The following is a 16655-nucleotide window of genomic DNA, read 5'->3' on the forward strand; positions in this document are numbered from 1 at the left end:
TCCCTTTTAACTGCACCTCTGTATGGTAAGAACATCAATGCTCTACATGAGGTAAGTGTCCAGGCAATGATGATGGGTACCTATAGGCACCTAATATGTGTTGAGTTGAATAAAAAGCCTTGGAGGCTATACCTTCTAAATGCGGTACTTGTTTAGAGTGTGTTCTCAGGGGTCCAGATTGCTGCCAGATCCTTTCAGTTTTCCTAATGAAAGGCTGTGTGACCCTCCCCACCTCCCCTTCCCACCCCACGTCTCTCTGTGTGATCCCTGCTCACACCCCACACTCCCATTCTTGACATTCTTGTACTCCAGTGGCTCCTCTGATTTGGGTGCTGCTCTAGCCCCACTGATAGAAGACCGTTGCTCTGGTACCGCCCCAACGGCCTGGCGGAGTCATCCCAGGATGGATGCCAGTGGTGCCTCAGGCCAGGATTTCCTGAGGGCAGAGTCCTGCTTGTCCGACTGTCTCAGCAGGTTCTAGCAACAGGCTTAATTGTGAAGATCACCGCTCCAGGACTTGCAAGGGCACAGAAGTAGGTACCTTCCTGAACAGCTGTTGAGCCTGGTTCAAACACTTCATTCCAGCGTCTCTGCTGACCGAGCATGGAAAACAGTCTAGTCAGCCCGAGTGCTGAGGTGAGGTTTCCTTTGTTTCATTGCTGTTAAAGTTATTGCTTCAAGAACTGGGCATCAACTATTAAAACAGTGGGGATCATGAGAAATTTGTCGATAATTGCATTTGAGATAGGAATCCATTTGTCAGGTAACACTTATGTGTTGTTAATCAGAGTGATGACTTCTAAGCCACAGGGTTCGCTTCTCAACTGAGTTTTTATGTTTTATTTTTGGAATTAATCAGGTTTTGTTTTCTCTTGAGGGAAAACAATAGCAAATGTCAGACTGAACATTGAATGGTTGACTTATTTCTCACAAATTTAAAAAGTTACAAGCCAGTGTATGTGGTTGAAAGTTTTGATATCTGAGAAGATAATGTTTCAGAAGAATTTTCAGAGTTTTTTTTTCTTCCCTATCTTTCACTGATGTCTCAATTTGACAAGGTAATGGATTTAGCACTCAGAAGTTCCATCATTTTTATCCTCTTTACATCTTAGGATCTGTGAATGTTACCTCTTCATTTGTGTTACACTTCGAATACAGTGAGGGTCTGATGAATTTTTGGCCAAAAATGGGTTTTGGCACTCGACTGCTAGAGCAGTGTAACCTTTTCAAGGCCAAGGAATTTATGTGTATGTGGGTGGTCCTTCTGTCTGCTGAAAATGTTGAAGTGTTTCTGTTTTGCTCAGTTTGAAGAATTTGTGGAGCTTGAGGTCTTGAGCCAGAGCAGTCTGAGAAGAGAGGAACTTAAGCAGCAAGTTCTTTTATTGAAACTTTTATGGTAGGAGCGATTGGACACATCTCAAGAATGAACTGATTTGTTAAAAAAAAGTTTAAAAATAATCCACATGCTAGAAAATATGGAAAACAGGAAGAGAAGAAATAAGCACATGACTCCCCGTCCATATAACAAGTTACTGTCATTTCTTGGCTTTATTTTCTTCTTTTTGCCTCATTTCTTTCTGCTCTGCTCTACACATACATGTGGAAGATGTGCCCCATCCTTGAGGAGCTCCCAGTGGGGAAAGTGACCAGTAATAAAACATTAAAGAGGTCTAGGGGTAAAGGGTATGAAACGGCTGCTGTGGATCCTGCAGGATGTTCACCTCAGGAGTCTAGAAAGGCTTCCTGGAGGAATGATACTTAAATTCAGTTTGGGGAGACAGGTCCTTAAGGATTTGCAGCCCTTAGAGCAGGGGTCCCCAGCTTCCAGGATCTAATGCCTGGTGGTGAAGCTGATATAATAATGATAGAAATAAAGTGCACAATAAGTGCACTTGAAATATCCTGAAACCATCCCCCTCCCCGCAACCCCTGGTCCATGGAAAAATTGTCTTCCAGTCCCTGGTGCCAGAAAGGTTGGGGACCGCTGATTTGGGGGTTTAGAATGCACCAAAGCAAAAAATTGTTCCAGCCATTTCACTCAGTCAGCCATTGCACAGAGGAGTGTGTGAGGAGTGTAGTTGGGTGGGCAGATGCCAGATTAGGAAAGGCCTTATGTTTTAGCCAAGGAGGTGAGCTTTACCCTACAGTCACAGATCCACTGGAGGACATAAGTCAGGGGAGTGACACGGCAAGGATCGTCCTTGATGAGGATCGCTCTGTCCAGTAAGTTAGTGGTGGAGAGAGACTGGGGACAGTAGGGCCAGTTAGAAAACTGCTGTGTTCATCCTCCAGGCAGGAGGGAGTGATGAGAGAGGACCCAGCAGCAAAGTTGAAAGACGCAGAGAAATAATGAGTGGCTCTCGCTGGGAATACTGGAAGTAACCTGGATTCGACTCCGGGAGACTGCCCAACGTGGCAAGAGGAGGGAAGGACGTTGAGCAGCCCAGCAGGGAGATGGGGCTGTTAAACGACTCCCAACAGTCAGGTGAGCAGAAAATGGAAAAGCAGTCGTTGGATTCAGCAACTTGGAGCTCCAGGTGGCTCAGCTGAAGTTTAACACTAGGTCTTCTCACATCAAATCCTCACTTTATATATAGATTGCCCCATGGTCGTGAGGGGATCTCTGGTTACCACGGACCAGCAACCTGGGCTCTTAGGAGCTGAGCTGGCTTTGAAATCACTTCTGGAATTTAGCCCTGAAGCACATGATTGCTGTCTGGTCTTCTTAGTGCTGTCGCTGGTTAATTGTGATTAGTTGTTTATGCTACTGCTGCTGTGTCCGACAAACCCAGTATGTGAACTCAATGGGAAATCTTCCTTCTAGTCAAAGGGCTGAAAGTTCAAGTTGGATTGAGAAGATGCAAATAGCTGGACACTGAAGCCAGGCTTTCCAACTCTGGCTAAGCAAACCTTTGATCAAAGTTTCCATTTCCCTGAGTCTAACCTTTTCCAAGATATTAGGAAGCACCATTTGAACTTTATTCTAATCATCTGGGAAATCAAGCACTTGAGAGCTGTCAGGAGCAGTGTTAACACAGTTTGAACAGTGGAAGCCACAGTAGCATTTTCAGTTAAAACCTAAGGGCAGTTCCACAAGGGTATTTTACCACAAATGATGTAGCTGAAACTGAGTATGTTCTTAATCACACTTAGACTCAGGGAGTGTGGTACTGTAATAAGCTTCAGCTTTGTTCAAAAGGGATTAAAAATTACTAATAATCTTTAATGATGATGAGCCATAAAATCTGATCCAGAAGAATAAAAGGAAAAAAGTGATAGTGTTACGTGCAAGTCTCATCTAGTGATATACAGTTTCCCGCAGTGTGATTTTAATATCTAATGAATGCTCTTTTTCATTTATGGAGGTTCTGTGGCCGACCGACTAGTGGAACCACCCTGAGCTTTTACTGATAATTTTTAAAAACACATTTGCAGTGATTTGTTATGTCTCTTGTTCTTTCCCCCTTCTGATCAAAAGGAACTATTTTTAAAACTCGTACTGGTTTTTAAAATTGCATAAAAATTATTGTAGCTAATTTTGGAATGTAAAAAATTTGTAATATAAATAATTTTGGAATATAAGAAATAGAGTAAAAGTTTCCTCTTTCCATATTGAACCCAGCACTCACCAACTGATGGGTTTTTGTGCAATATTTCAGGTCTTTTTCTATTCTAGTATGTTTTTGGCTACTACTGGATCAAAAAAGCACAGTGACAATAGCCATAAAGATGAGACACAGTTCAAATGTCCATCAACAGATAAATGGATAAACAAAATATGGGGTATACACACAGACACACACAAAAGGAATACTGCTGCTGCTGCTGCTAAGTCGCTTCAGGCGTGTCCGACTCTGTGCGACCCCATAGACGGCAGCTCACCAGGCTCCGCCGTCCCTGGGATTCTCCAGGCAAGAACACTGGAGTGGGTTGCCATTTCCTTCTCCAATGCATGAAAGTGAAAAGTGAAAGTGAAGTCGCTCAGTCGTGTCTGACTCTTAGTGACCCCATGGACTTCAGCCCACCAGGCTCCTCCGTCCATGGGATTTTCCAGGCAAGAGTACTGGAGTGGGGTGCCACTGCCTTTACTGAGCCTTAAAAAGGAATGAAATTCTGGGACTTCTCTAGCAGTCCAGTGTTAAGACTTCACCTTCCAATGCAGGAAATGCAGGTTTGATCCCTGCTGGAGTAACTAAGATCCCACATGCCTTGTGGCCAAATATAACAGAACATAAAACAGAGGCAACATTTTAACAAGTTCAATAAAGACATTAAAAACCATCCACATCCAAAAAACAAAAAAATCTAAAAAAAGAAAAGGGAACAAAATTCTGATATATGCTACAAAATGGATAAGCATTGAAAATATACTAAGAGAGGTAAGCCTGCTGCCAAAGGAAACATATATTGTGTGGTTTCACTTATGTGAGGTACCTGGAGCACACCAGTTCTTAGAGACAGAAAATAGAATCAAGGTTACCAGAAGCTGGGGGTGAAAGAATGGGAAATTATTGTTTAATGGGTGTAGAGTTTCTATTTGGAATAATGAAAATGTTCTGAAAATGAATAGTGGTGATGACTGCATGGTATTCTGAAGATACTTAATGCCATTGAATTGTACACTTTAAAATGGTTAAAATGGTCAATTTTACGTATATTTTACTATGATAAAAAGAAAAGCACAATGACTGTGTAGGGTTTGGATCTACTCTAAACACTTGGAAGTTTTATAAAATATACAAAATATTTAAAAAATGCAGTTGTACTTGACAGCTTGAAGTTTGTATCAGACACCTTGGACTAAGTTATGCAGTGATAACCAACAACCCCCAAATTTTCATTTCTTACAGTTGCAAAGGCTTGTTTTTTGTTCACATTACATGTCTTGTGCAGATTGACCATGATTCTGTGCCATATCCTCTTCATTTCAGCATCCAGGATGAAGGCGTGGTCTCTGCCTGGGTTGTTGCTGTTCTTGTGTCGGAGGACAAAGAGAAGACGCTGGAAGCACTCAGACTCTTGGAGTGTCTGCTCAGAAGTGTCACACTTCATCTTAATCCACATTTTTTATTGACAAAGCTGGTCACATGACCCAGCCTGACATTCTTGGGGTAAGAAAATATAATCCTCCTACAGTGAGGGGCAGTGAGTAATTGGGAGCAGCAATACAATTACCTTAGGGTTGTAACCAGAAATATGATGTTTGTCTGTGGTCATGGGAGGAAGGGAAGGCATCTATACATAAGAGACCTCACTGAAGTGGTGAAGGGTCTGGAATCACACTGTCTAAACGGGACAAGAGCCCTGAGCCTCAGTGTGAGGTCTAACCCCACATCCAGCCCACAGATCTCCGCTGTTCTGCTCTTGTATGTACACATGTGATTGGGCAAAGCTAAGCTATATCCAGAACTCCAGCTGTCACAGTCTGGGAAAGGTGACTGATTGATTGATTTTGCCTTTCAGTCCCAGTAATTGAGAGGGGAACAGAGAATTAGGTGGGAATGAATGTCAAGTGACAATTGACTATATCAAGCACAATTACCTACTGCTGCTGCTAAGTCGCTGCAGTCGTGTCCAACTCTGTGCGACCCCATAGACGGCAGCCTACCAGGCCCCGCCGTCCCTGGGATTCTCCAGGCAAGAACACTGGAGTGGGTTGCCATTTCCTCCTCCAATGCATGAAAGTGAAAAGTGAAAGTGAAGTCGCTCAGTCGTGTTTGACTCTTAGCGACCCCCATGGACTGCAGCCTACCAGGCTCCTCCGTCCATGGCAGGAGGAGCATTTTCATTTCCTCCGTCCATTTTCTAGGCAAGAGTACTGGAGTGGGTTGCCATTGCCTTCTTCGACAATTACCTAAGAATCCACCTAATAAATGTGTAAGATCTTTCTGAAGAAAAGTTTAAACTATTGCTGAAGGAGACTGTGGGAGACCTGAATGAATGAAAAACATTCCATGTTCTTGGATCAGAAGGCATAATATCGCACTTAATTATAAAAGTGATGCAGGAGCAATAAAAAATGCTAACTCTTCTTTAAAAGTGGAAATGCTGATGCTATGATTCATATGAAATAGGAACAGTGTGGAAAACTGAAAGTCGATTAGTGAATGGGAAATAGCCCTTCCAGATCTTAAAGCACACAAACTCTCAAAAACGAAGTGCATTGATGAAGACAAAGCAATGAAACTGAATAAAATTTTTTAAAGGATTACAGTACATAAGAATATGTTTGTTAAAAGGACTATCCCAAATCAATGGGAAAAAAATTACCATATGGAAAAAAAAAGTTGAATCCCTACCACAAAGCATGCACCAGAAAAGCTCCAAATAGATAATGATTAAAGAGAAATGTACAACACAAAACCATAAAAGTAGAAGGAAACATAAGAGATTTCCTTCATAACTGAAATGAAGAAAGTCTGGCTTTGACCATAAAGTTCTACATGGGGGGGGGGAAAAAAGGGAATGGGGGAAGAAAAGGAAGAAGCCACCATAGTAAGCAAATCAAAGTCAAAAGACAAATGAGAAATGAAAACAATGACAACAAAACCCTATGAAATACACAAAATACCAAACACTGAAGGATGCAGATAAAGCAGTGTATTTAGGAGGAAGATTGAAAACATTGTTTAGGGTTCAGCTTAAGGCTAGAGAACAAAAAGACTAGACACTGAACCCAACAAATACAGAAAAGACGGAAGAATAAAGGTAAAAGCATGGATTGATTAAATAAGTGAACTCGCTCAGTCGTGTCCGACTCTTTGCGACCCCATGGACTGTAGCCTACCAGGCTCCTCCCTCCATGGGATTCTCCAGGCAAGAGTACTGGAGTGGGTTGCCATTTCCTTCTCCAATTAAATAAACAAGAGATCCATAAAACCCAAAGCAGGAGTTTGTTTTTTAAATAGGCAGCTATCTAGCAAACCAGTTGAGAAAAGAGAGAAAGGAGGCAGGGATAAACAATCTTAGGTTAATAGAGTGCACATAACTACACATACAGTAGAGATTTTTTTAAATCACAAGAAGATGGATTAGATATAGTTGATTGGCAGTTGGCAGTTATTTCCACCTCCTTCGAGTGTGTGTTCCTGACTACAGAGGCCGGAAAGACGAAAACAGCATTTCAAGGAGCTTTCTAGATGAAAGTTAGATTTTGCCAGTAGCTGCTCTTGTGTAAGATTTGGTTGGCAGAAGAGAAGCTGTAGTCATGATCCTTTTGACTGCCTTCTTTGGCTGCCAGACAAATCTGGGGAGTGCAGGATTCAGCTTTGAAGATGTTGGTAGGTGTAGCTGCCCTTGCAGAACATGGAGTCAGCATGGCTTCCCAATTCTGGGTTGCAGCCATTGCTGTGTGTTCCTGAATTCACCTGTCCTTATGCAGCCTCTGGCTCCCCATCTTCCTGATGGTGGCAGAGCTGGCAGTTTCTCTGGAGGGTCAGTTCTAGACTGTTCTGGGGAGTCATTTCTGGGGGGCCCACCCAGAGCTCACTCCTCCAGCCCTGTTTCAACAATTTTGTAAGCACCTGGTTCGTTGTATTAAATCAGTGCTTCCTGTTCCTTGCACAGATACAATGGATGAACAGCATACTATCAACAATTCTGTGCCAAGAAATTTGAAAACTTAAGTGAATGGATAACTTCCCAGAAAATATAAATTACTGAAATGAACCCACGAAAATGAAAACCTGAATAGACGATAATAATAAAACTGAAAAGATAATCAAAACTGCCAGTTCCTCTCCCACCTCATACAAAGCTACTAGGCCTCAACAGTTTTATGGGCCAGTTTTCCAACTAAAGATAACCCTTATATATCATGTAGATTGTTCTGGAAAGAGGAAAAATAGGGAGTTACTCAACTCACTTTGTGAATATTGTATATAACCTTGGTACCAAGACTGGATAAGGAGAGGACAAGAAAAGAAAATTAAAGTCCAATCTCAAGAACATAAATGCAAAAATTCTAATTAAATTAGCACATTAAATCCAGTATTATATTTAAAAAAATCATTATGATCATGCAGGGTTTATTTCAGGTTATTAGAAAATAAATTAATTCACTATATTACATTAACAGGTCTTCTTCTTGGTGCCAATTTTAAATACAGTTGTATTTAAGATGTTGCATTTTCCACTTACAGTACAGTGCTCAGGATTTGCAATGCTGTTGGGTTGGCCAAAAATTTAGTTTGAGCTTTTCCATAGCATAACTTTCTGGCCAACCCAATACTTCCTTTCCCTATGAATGTAATCCATATTCAAGTATCAAGAATGTCCTATTATTTTTTTCCAGATCTACTGAGATATAATTGACATACATCACTATATGAGTTTCAAGTGTACAGTATTAAGGTTTGATTTACATATATTGTGTAGTGAGTACTACAATAAATTTAGTTAACACCCATCTCATAAATACAATGAAAAGAAAAGGAAAAAAAAGTGACTTGTAATGATGGTAGTTGGGATTTTACTCTCCTAATAGCTTTTCTGTGTAGGGAAGCTTATGGCAGTGGAAACCTTTATTATCATGCTGCACATTACACCCCTAGTACATACTTATAATTCGAAGCTTGTGCCTTTTGAGGGGCTTCCCAGGTAGCTTAGTGGTAAAGAACCTGCCTGCCAATGTAGGAGACTCGGGTTCGATACCTGGGTTGGGAAGATCCCCTGGAGGAGGAAATAGGAACCCACTCCAGTGTTCTTGCCGGGGAAATCCCCAGACAAGAGGCGCCTGGTGGGCTACGGTCCATGGGGTCGCAAAGAGTCGGACACAAATGAGTGACTGACACGCACACACAGTTCCTTTTGACTACTTTCCTCCAGTGCCTCCTTCCCCATCCTTTGCATCTGGTCTGATAACCACAAATCTGGTCTCTTTTTCTATGATTTTAAAAAATAGATCCCACATATATGAGTCTGCCTGCAATGCGGGAGATCTGGGTTCAGTCCCTGGGTCAGGGAGATCCCCTGGAGAAGGAAATGGCAACCCACTCCAATATTCTTGCCTGGAGAATCCCATGGACAGAGGAACCTAGTGGCTACAGACCGTGGAGTCACAAAGAGTTGGACACAACTGAGTGAGTTTCCCTTTCCACACATAAGTGGAATCATTCAGTACTTGTCTTTGTCTGACGTATTTTACTTAGTACTGATATAATACCCTCAGGGTCCATCCGTACTGTTGCAAATGAAGAATGCCCAGTTATTTGCTATAGCAGTTCAACTTTAAAGGTATCATAGAATTGGCTACAGTTTGGGTCCCTTGATGTTTTGTGTGCAACAGTGCTCAATCCACGCCCAGATTTCCTTAATCAACCTTGTTTATGATGGACCCAGGGAAGGCAGCACCCGGTGGCACAGCTCCACCACCAGGGAAGCCCCCAGCCGTTCCTCCTGGCATAGCCTCCTGTGCTCCATACAGCTTCATAGTAAAGGGGGTTGCAGACTTTCTCCAGCTCCTTCTGCCAATGTTCACATTCTTCCTTCTCCGCAGTCTGGTTCTTAGCAAGCCGGTTGGTGATTTCATTACACTTGTCAAGAGTCTCCTGTTTGTCCTCATCATTGATCTTGCCTTGAAGTTTTTCGTCTTCAACAGTTGCTTTCATGTTGAATGCACAGGACTCAAGCAAATTCTTGGAAGACACCTTGTCCCGTTGCTTATCTTTAGCTTTGTACTTTCCAGCTTCCTGGACCATATGCTCATTGTCTTCCTTATGGAGAAACACCATATGATTTAAGTAGATTCAGAAAAGGCATTTGCAAGATTCAACACCCATTCACTACATTTCTTGGCAAACTAGGCATCACAGGGGCCTTCTTAGCTTGATAAACCAAAAGCCCACAGCAAATGTCATTCTCAGTGGTTAAACTTTAGAAGCAATTCCACTGAAGTCAGAAACATGACAAGGACGCCTGTGCTCATTACTAGTACCCAGCACTGTGCTAGGGGTCCCAGTCACACAATATGACAGAGAACTGAGAAACCAGGAACGTAGCAGAACTAATAAGGGTGTTTTCGAGGTGACTGAATTCAAGATCAACATAAAGCAGTAACATTTCTTTGCATGAAAAATAACCAATTAAAACATGTAAAAAAAAATAAGAGAGAGGGAGAAAGACATATTCGCAAGATAAATAAGATACTTAAACATGAGTTGCAAATTCCTATTAAGAAACTATGTAAATATATTTCAAGGACACATAAGAACTGAATAAATTATGTTTATGGAAGAGAAGACAGTAATCTCAAAATGGCATTTCTGACCAAGTTGATCTATAAATTCAATGAGATGATAACAAAAATTCCTAATAGATTTTTTTAATGGCCCTTTGACAAACATTTCTTAAATTCATATAAAAGATGAATAGCAATGACAATCCAAATCCAACTCTGAAAAAGAAAAAATAAGCACCAGAAGTCAAAGCAGTTTATGTCTAACATAATTACCATGCTGGATATCAGTGCAAGAATAGACAGATCAGTGGAACAGAACAGAAAGCCTATACACAGAGAGTACAAGCGCTGGGAGGTCTTTGGTATATTGTAGGTGTGGTCTGACTAATCAGTGGAGAAGGGTGGATGTTTGATAAATGGCAGAAGGTAAAGAAAAAATTTTAAAGATATGAACAAATCCCTATCCCAAACCATACATCAACGTGAATCAACTGTAAGTATGCATATATCCCCTCCCTCTTGAGGCTCCTTCCCACCCCGCCATCCAACCCCATCATTTATTGACAACCTACTGTGTGCAGTGGGCCCTGGGCTGAGAGCTCCATTCATGAATCTCCTTTAATCTTCAGGACAGGGCTGATTTAAAGCTCTGAGTACTGTAAACAAAACTTTCAAGCTATTAGAAAGTCAGTATTTCTTTAAAAAACACAAAAGGAAAAAGTAAATTTAACATCAAAATGTAAAATCTGTACATTATTTGTACATCTTTGGAGCCCTGGATCTAGTGCACGTCCCAGTGGAAGCAGGCTAGTGTAAGCAGGACTCCACAGGGTCTGTTGTTGGTCCTGGGTCTTTAGAACAAGTTCCCTCTCCTGTCCCCAGGGCACATGGAAACCTTTCTCTCTCCACCTCCCATCTTTGTACGAAAGTCACAATTTCTTGTCATCTTATGATTCCCCTCACTTACACAGCAGAGGGGATACCTACTGTTGCCAATTGTATTGTTTCAAGGCCATTTCAGAATAATAACCAGCTTACATGTGTCAAAAATACCCACTGCTTTAAATTGTAATGGGCTTTCCTTTGGAAGCAGCTGTTATATTTCTCAGATTGTTTTTCTGTGTTCTTGGTCTCCAAAGGATTGGCTTCTGTTGGAAGATTGTTTATTGAATTTGGAAGGTTATGACAATTACAAAAGTCATTCTGAGTCTTCCATAATATGTGTCTGAAAAACTCATCCTTGAACTTAGATTCGTCACAGGTGGTAGAGCCAAATCCCTAATCCCAGAGCATTTCCTGGGGGGGCGGCTAGCCTCTCACCTCTGGCCAGAGGAGGAGACGGATGCTCAGAAGATCAGGCTAAGCAAAACAAAGGTCACCTGCATAATGGAAGCAGCGTGGCAAAGAGCACTGATCTCAGGGTCCAGCTCCGACGTGTTCTTATCTCGCCTTGACTTTAAAGACAGCGTCTGCCTGTTAGAGCTGTGGGAATTAAAGGACAGGATATGCATGAGAGTGAATGTAGACTCTGAAAGGGCCATAGATATGCAAGGTTTTCTAATATATAGCACAGTGGGCCACATCTTAAAAACAGATATTCTCTTTTTCCATTATCAAATGAATTCAGATTCATAAAAGAGTTTTGAAAATACAAGCAAGTACAAAGTCCCACTATTCATAACAACCGCATAACACCAATGTCTGACCTTCGGTCATTATTCTCTCAAAGGCTTTGGGCTTCTTTTTTCATACTGTTGTAAAGCGGCTGTGTTGTCCCCTTTATATCTAACATCACAAGACTTTCTCAGAACATTTCAGTCTTTGTAGACCTATATTTTTCTTTTGAATTTTTTAATTATGTAAACCATAACTCCAAAGTTGAAACTATAGATGTTTTATATGAAAGCGTCCATCCTTTTTATCCTCTGACTCCATTCTCTCCTTCTCCCTATAGATAACCACTTTTTAATTTGTGTATGATTTGTCTTTTCATGATTTATATATGATTGTATTTTCCCTTCTTCCCAGATGAAAAACAACATAGTATTTATCCTGCGCCTTTGCTTTTTTCATTGAACAGTGAATCCTGGAGATCATCTAACATCAGTAATCAGAGTTTTTCCTCATTGCTTTTAATGGCTGCTCCGAACTCCATTGAGTGGCTGTATTTTAGTTCATTCAATCTGTTCTTTAAACAGCAGACACTTAGATTCTTTTGTTTTGTGCTATTACAAATAACGCCCCAATGAATGACCTATGTGAATATAATTTTGGTTATAGAATGTGCCTAACCTCACCTGTCCATCAGCTGTCAAAACAGTTGAAACCCCATCCTCTCTCCTGCTGCTCTGAATTCTCTCTGCCACCTTGGAAATCAAACCTCCTCGATCCCAGCCTCAATCTCCCCTGCTCTGAGCTTGAGTATTGGGCACGGGCTCTCCAAGGTTAGCGTCTTCACATTCCCCCTGGTCTCAGGTTGGTTCTCCCTAGCTGTCACTGCCCTCCCTGGACCCAGATACTGTGAAATGCCTGAGGAACCATCTACCTGCTCACCTCAGCCTTGCTTCCTTCCAGAGGTGTTTGAAGAGGTTATACCACTGTTTGTTTTGTCATTCCCTGATTGTTTTTTTTGCTTGGATGGTTTTACTTTTATTACGAAAATTTCAAACTCAAGAAAGGAGAAGGAATAAAACAATGAAAATCCAATACTTTCCATTACTTACATTAAGCAATTGTTAATGTTTTGCCATATTTGACTCATCTGTATGTATTTTCCTGAACTATTTTAAAGACAATAATAGACATCATGGTGATGCTCCATATCTAAATACTTACCGGCCTACAATCCAAGAAATAAAGACATTCTCTACAATAACACCCTTATCACACCTACCAATAATAAGTAATTTTAAAAAGTAAACTAATTCCCTAGTTTGTAATATTTAGTCCATATTCAGCTTTCTCTGGTTGTTCTAAAAATTATCTTCTATAACTTATTTTTTAAACCAAGAGTCAAACAAGTACCATAGATTGCATTTGGTTGCTTTATATCTCTTTTTTATTTAGAGCAGGTCTCCTTCATGCCTTTTTATTTTTCATCAGATTGACTTGGTGAAGAGAGCTGATCAGTTATCTTGTGATGTGCCTCACAGCCTGGATTTGTCTGATGGTTTGCTTGTGCTGTCATTGACCTTTTCCCCGGTATTCCCTTTATTTCTTTCCTTTTTTCTTTTTTTTTTTTTTTTAACTTTTGTTCATCCAGCAAGGTCTCTGCTAGTTTGTTTTGTTCTCTTTCCCATGAGAAGTTTTCCTCTAATGATTCCAACTGGAATCCCTTCAAATGGTTGATTGTTTACTTACTATGGGTGCCGTCCTTATTGCCGTCCTATCCTTAGACAACCTCTGATGGTCAGAAAGTCTCATTCCGCAAGAAGAGGTGTCTAATTTCCTGCCTGGAGGGGGTACACCTGGAAGCCAGTAGGGGAAAGAGTTTGGGGGCTTTCAACACTGGTCACACAGATATCCTTCAATCCCCCTGTGTTCAGACTGAAAACATGACACTGGGCATTTCTCAGACAGAGCTCCTCTATTCTCTTCTGAGGATAAACCTCCAGTTTTCTGCTGGGCAAAGGCGAGATTGCCACCTGGAAGAGCGGACCTGGGAGTCTAACTGCTTCTTACACAACCTTTCCATCAGTCTTTCTGCTTTTGTTTCCACCTTCCCCCTTGCTGCCCATAGTACCTGCTGCTGCTGGCAACCGCTTAGCCTTAGGGGTGCACCGGAAAAGGAATTGTGTTTTTGTTTTTTCCTGCCTACTGGCTTATAATTTCGTTTTCTTTGAATTGCTCAAATCATTTACCATTTTTCCATCTGCTTTCTGGTTTCCAGAATATTTTTGCTATTGTCTCCTCTCCTTTTCTCTCTGTCCTTATGGGTTTGTATCCTTTACAAGCTCAAAGACTGATGCTTTAGAGGAGTGTGAGGAGGGAGCAGGAGTAATAATACATGTATGTACCCACCAGCTTTATCCCTTCTTTCATTTAGAAAAATGCTTCGATTGGTTTGATGAACATGTTGGTTGAGAAAGACCTGTGTCTGGCCATAGCAGGGCCCCTAGACATTCAGATACAGTTGAGAACAGTGTCAGAGGAAAGCCAAATTGCCCAGGGTTACACTGAGGAAAATTTTGAATTTCTGGAGAGAAGTGGGAAAGTGAAAGGTGTGAGAAGGGTACAGGTTTGAGACAGGTCAAGGGAGAGAGATAAGAGCTAAAACGATACAGGTAAGTTAGCGCGTGAAGAGAGAGAGATAACGGATGAAAATTTCCCTGTGGGAGGGGCTTACTGGGGAGCCTTGGAAGGCAGACCTGATATCCAATTTCAGGTTGTCTGCTGGGCTGTGATGTGACAGAGACCATTTCCTCTCCCTACATATAGTCTAATCTATTTTTTTCATGGTTTCTAGCTGAGCATGTTATCACCGGGAATAAAGAGCACATTTCCCAGCTTCCCTTGCAGCAACTCACAGTCATGTGACCCAGTTCTAGCTAATAAGATGTAATCAGAAGTGTGACCAAGTTCAGGCCAATAAATATAAGTGCTAGGTTGGAATCCCAAGAGAGATAATTAAAGGGGAGCCCATTCAGCTGGGTAAATTTCTTTTTGCCCATCTAGCCTTTCTTCCAGATTGCAATGTACATGCAGTGGCTGGAACTCCAGCAGTGATCTCGTGTTCTAGGGTAATTTGAGGAGGGAACAGGAAGACAAGAGTCTGGGTCTAACAATACCATGAAACTGCTAGACCGGCTCTGCACTGCTTACCTCTGGACTTTTGCTTTTTAAATGTAAAAGAGAAATACAATTCTTTGGGGTTTTTCCCTAGTGTTATAATAATCACTTATCATGTGACAAGTAGTGTTCTAAATGCTTGGTTTATATACTAATCTAATCTTTATACTGCCAACCCTGTGAGGTAGGTACTATAATTATCTCTGTTTTACAGATAACAGTGAGGCACAGAGAGATTAACTTGCCTAAAGTCACAGCTAGTGAAGACTAGTAACTGGGCAGTCTGGGCTTGTCATTTCAGTTGTTGTTCGACTCTGTGAGCCCATGGACTGTAGCACGCCAGGCTCCTCTGTCCATGGGGTTCTCCAGGTAAGAATACTGGAGTGGGTTGCCATTTCCTTCTCCAGGGGATCTTCCCAACCCAGGGATTGAACCCATGTCTCTTGTGTCTCCTGTACTTGCAGGCATGTTCTTAATCACTAGTGCCACCGGGGAAGCCTGTTATACTGTATAATTGTGGCCAAACTCAATCCTCACTAATACAGTTGTGCAATACCAGCCCAGAATCTGCCATCCACCACAGTCATGTATTCTTGGTGAATTTTCAGTATTCCAGGTGAGTGAGTTACAAGGCCCAACCATCCCCAATCCCCCCAAGTCACTTGCCCCCTGACATTGATGTGAAGAAAAGAGATCCTATAGTTTCAGTTTATGACCAGCAGTGTGAAAGCAAAGGTCCAAGGAGAAGCAGAGACTGCAGGAGGGAACCGGGTGACCTGGGAGGGTGGGGCGATATGGGCTGCAGTGTGGACCAAGAGCAGTTTTGGTCCAGTGGTTAGGACTCCACGCTTCTGCTGCTGGAGGTACAGGTTCCAACCCTGGTCAGGGAACTAAGATCCCACATGCCTTGAGATGTAGCCAATAAAAAGAGCAGATTTCTCCAAATATGTTAGAGGAAGGTGGCAGAGAGAGATGCTTGCATTCACACCTGTAAAGCGTTTCTAACATTTAGCTTCATTTCCTCAGGACTGATTTCCAGGCATGGGCTTTGGTACATCTTGACTTCATTTGAATCAAATCGATGAAATAATTCTTTAGCCAATTTCAGATGCTCTATTTGTTATAAATATAACAATCCCCACAGATTCTGCTATACCCTGGTAAGTAAAATTAGGGGCCAAATTTTAAGATACTAAAATAAGAGCACTGGCGCCATACGACCATTTTTATTGATTGAATCAATAAAAGAGACATAAAATGTTCAAAAGAGAGACGAGTATTCGCTAGACATCACTTCTTTGATGAATAAGGATGCCCGAAGGTACAGACTTCTCAAGAAGCTGTAGTGAGAAATTTGTGCAGTTCTCTCTCTGAAACTTCCAGTACCCTGGGACATAAGTTCCAGTCCAAACTGATAGTAAATAGGCCAACTTCAAGGACACCTCTGCAATCTAGCAGGTGCTTGAGGCAGAGCTTGAGCTCATGTTAATTAGTTGCAAGTCGTGGGGGCTGAGCCAGGTAGGTGCCAGTTTGTCCTGAGTTGTCAGGCAGCTCTCAGGGGCTTGTCTCCTGGTCACAGAAGTGTGGGGAGTGGAGGGGGATGGGTTCCTGGAGGGACTCCATGAGGAGGCTGAAGGATCAATAATACCACCTTAGACACCGTCTTCTGACTTACCCCCTCATTCTTAAT

General features: G+C 41.8%; 1 long non-coding RNA gene across 1 annotated transcript; it reads left to right on the forward strand.

Annotated features, from left to right (window-relative positions):
- Positions 1–398: 398 nt before the first annotated feature.
- LOC138989996 (uncharacterized) lies at positions 399–16270 on the forward strand. Its single transcript, XR_011466188.1, has 5 exons — positions 399–636; positions 4932–5111; positions 15180–15334; positions 15430–15581; positions 15992–16270. It is a non-coding gene; the product is annotated as an uncharacterized lncRNA (long non-coding RNA).
- The last annotated feature ends 385 nt before the right edge of the window (positions 16271–16655 follow it).

This window comes from Bos mutus, chromosome 11 (assembly GCF_027580195.1).
Source record: "Bos mutus isolate GX-2022 chromosome 11, NWIPB_WYAK_1.1, whole genome shotgun sequence".
NCBI classification, from domain to species: Eukaryota; Metazoa; Chordata; class Mammalia; order Artiodactyla; family Bovidae; genus Bos; species Bos mutus.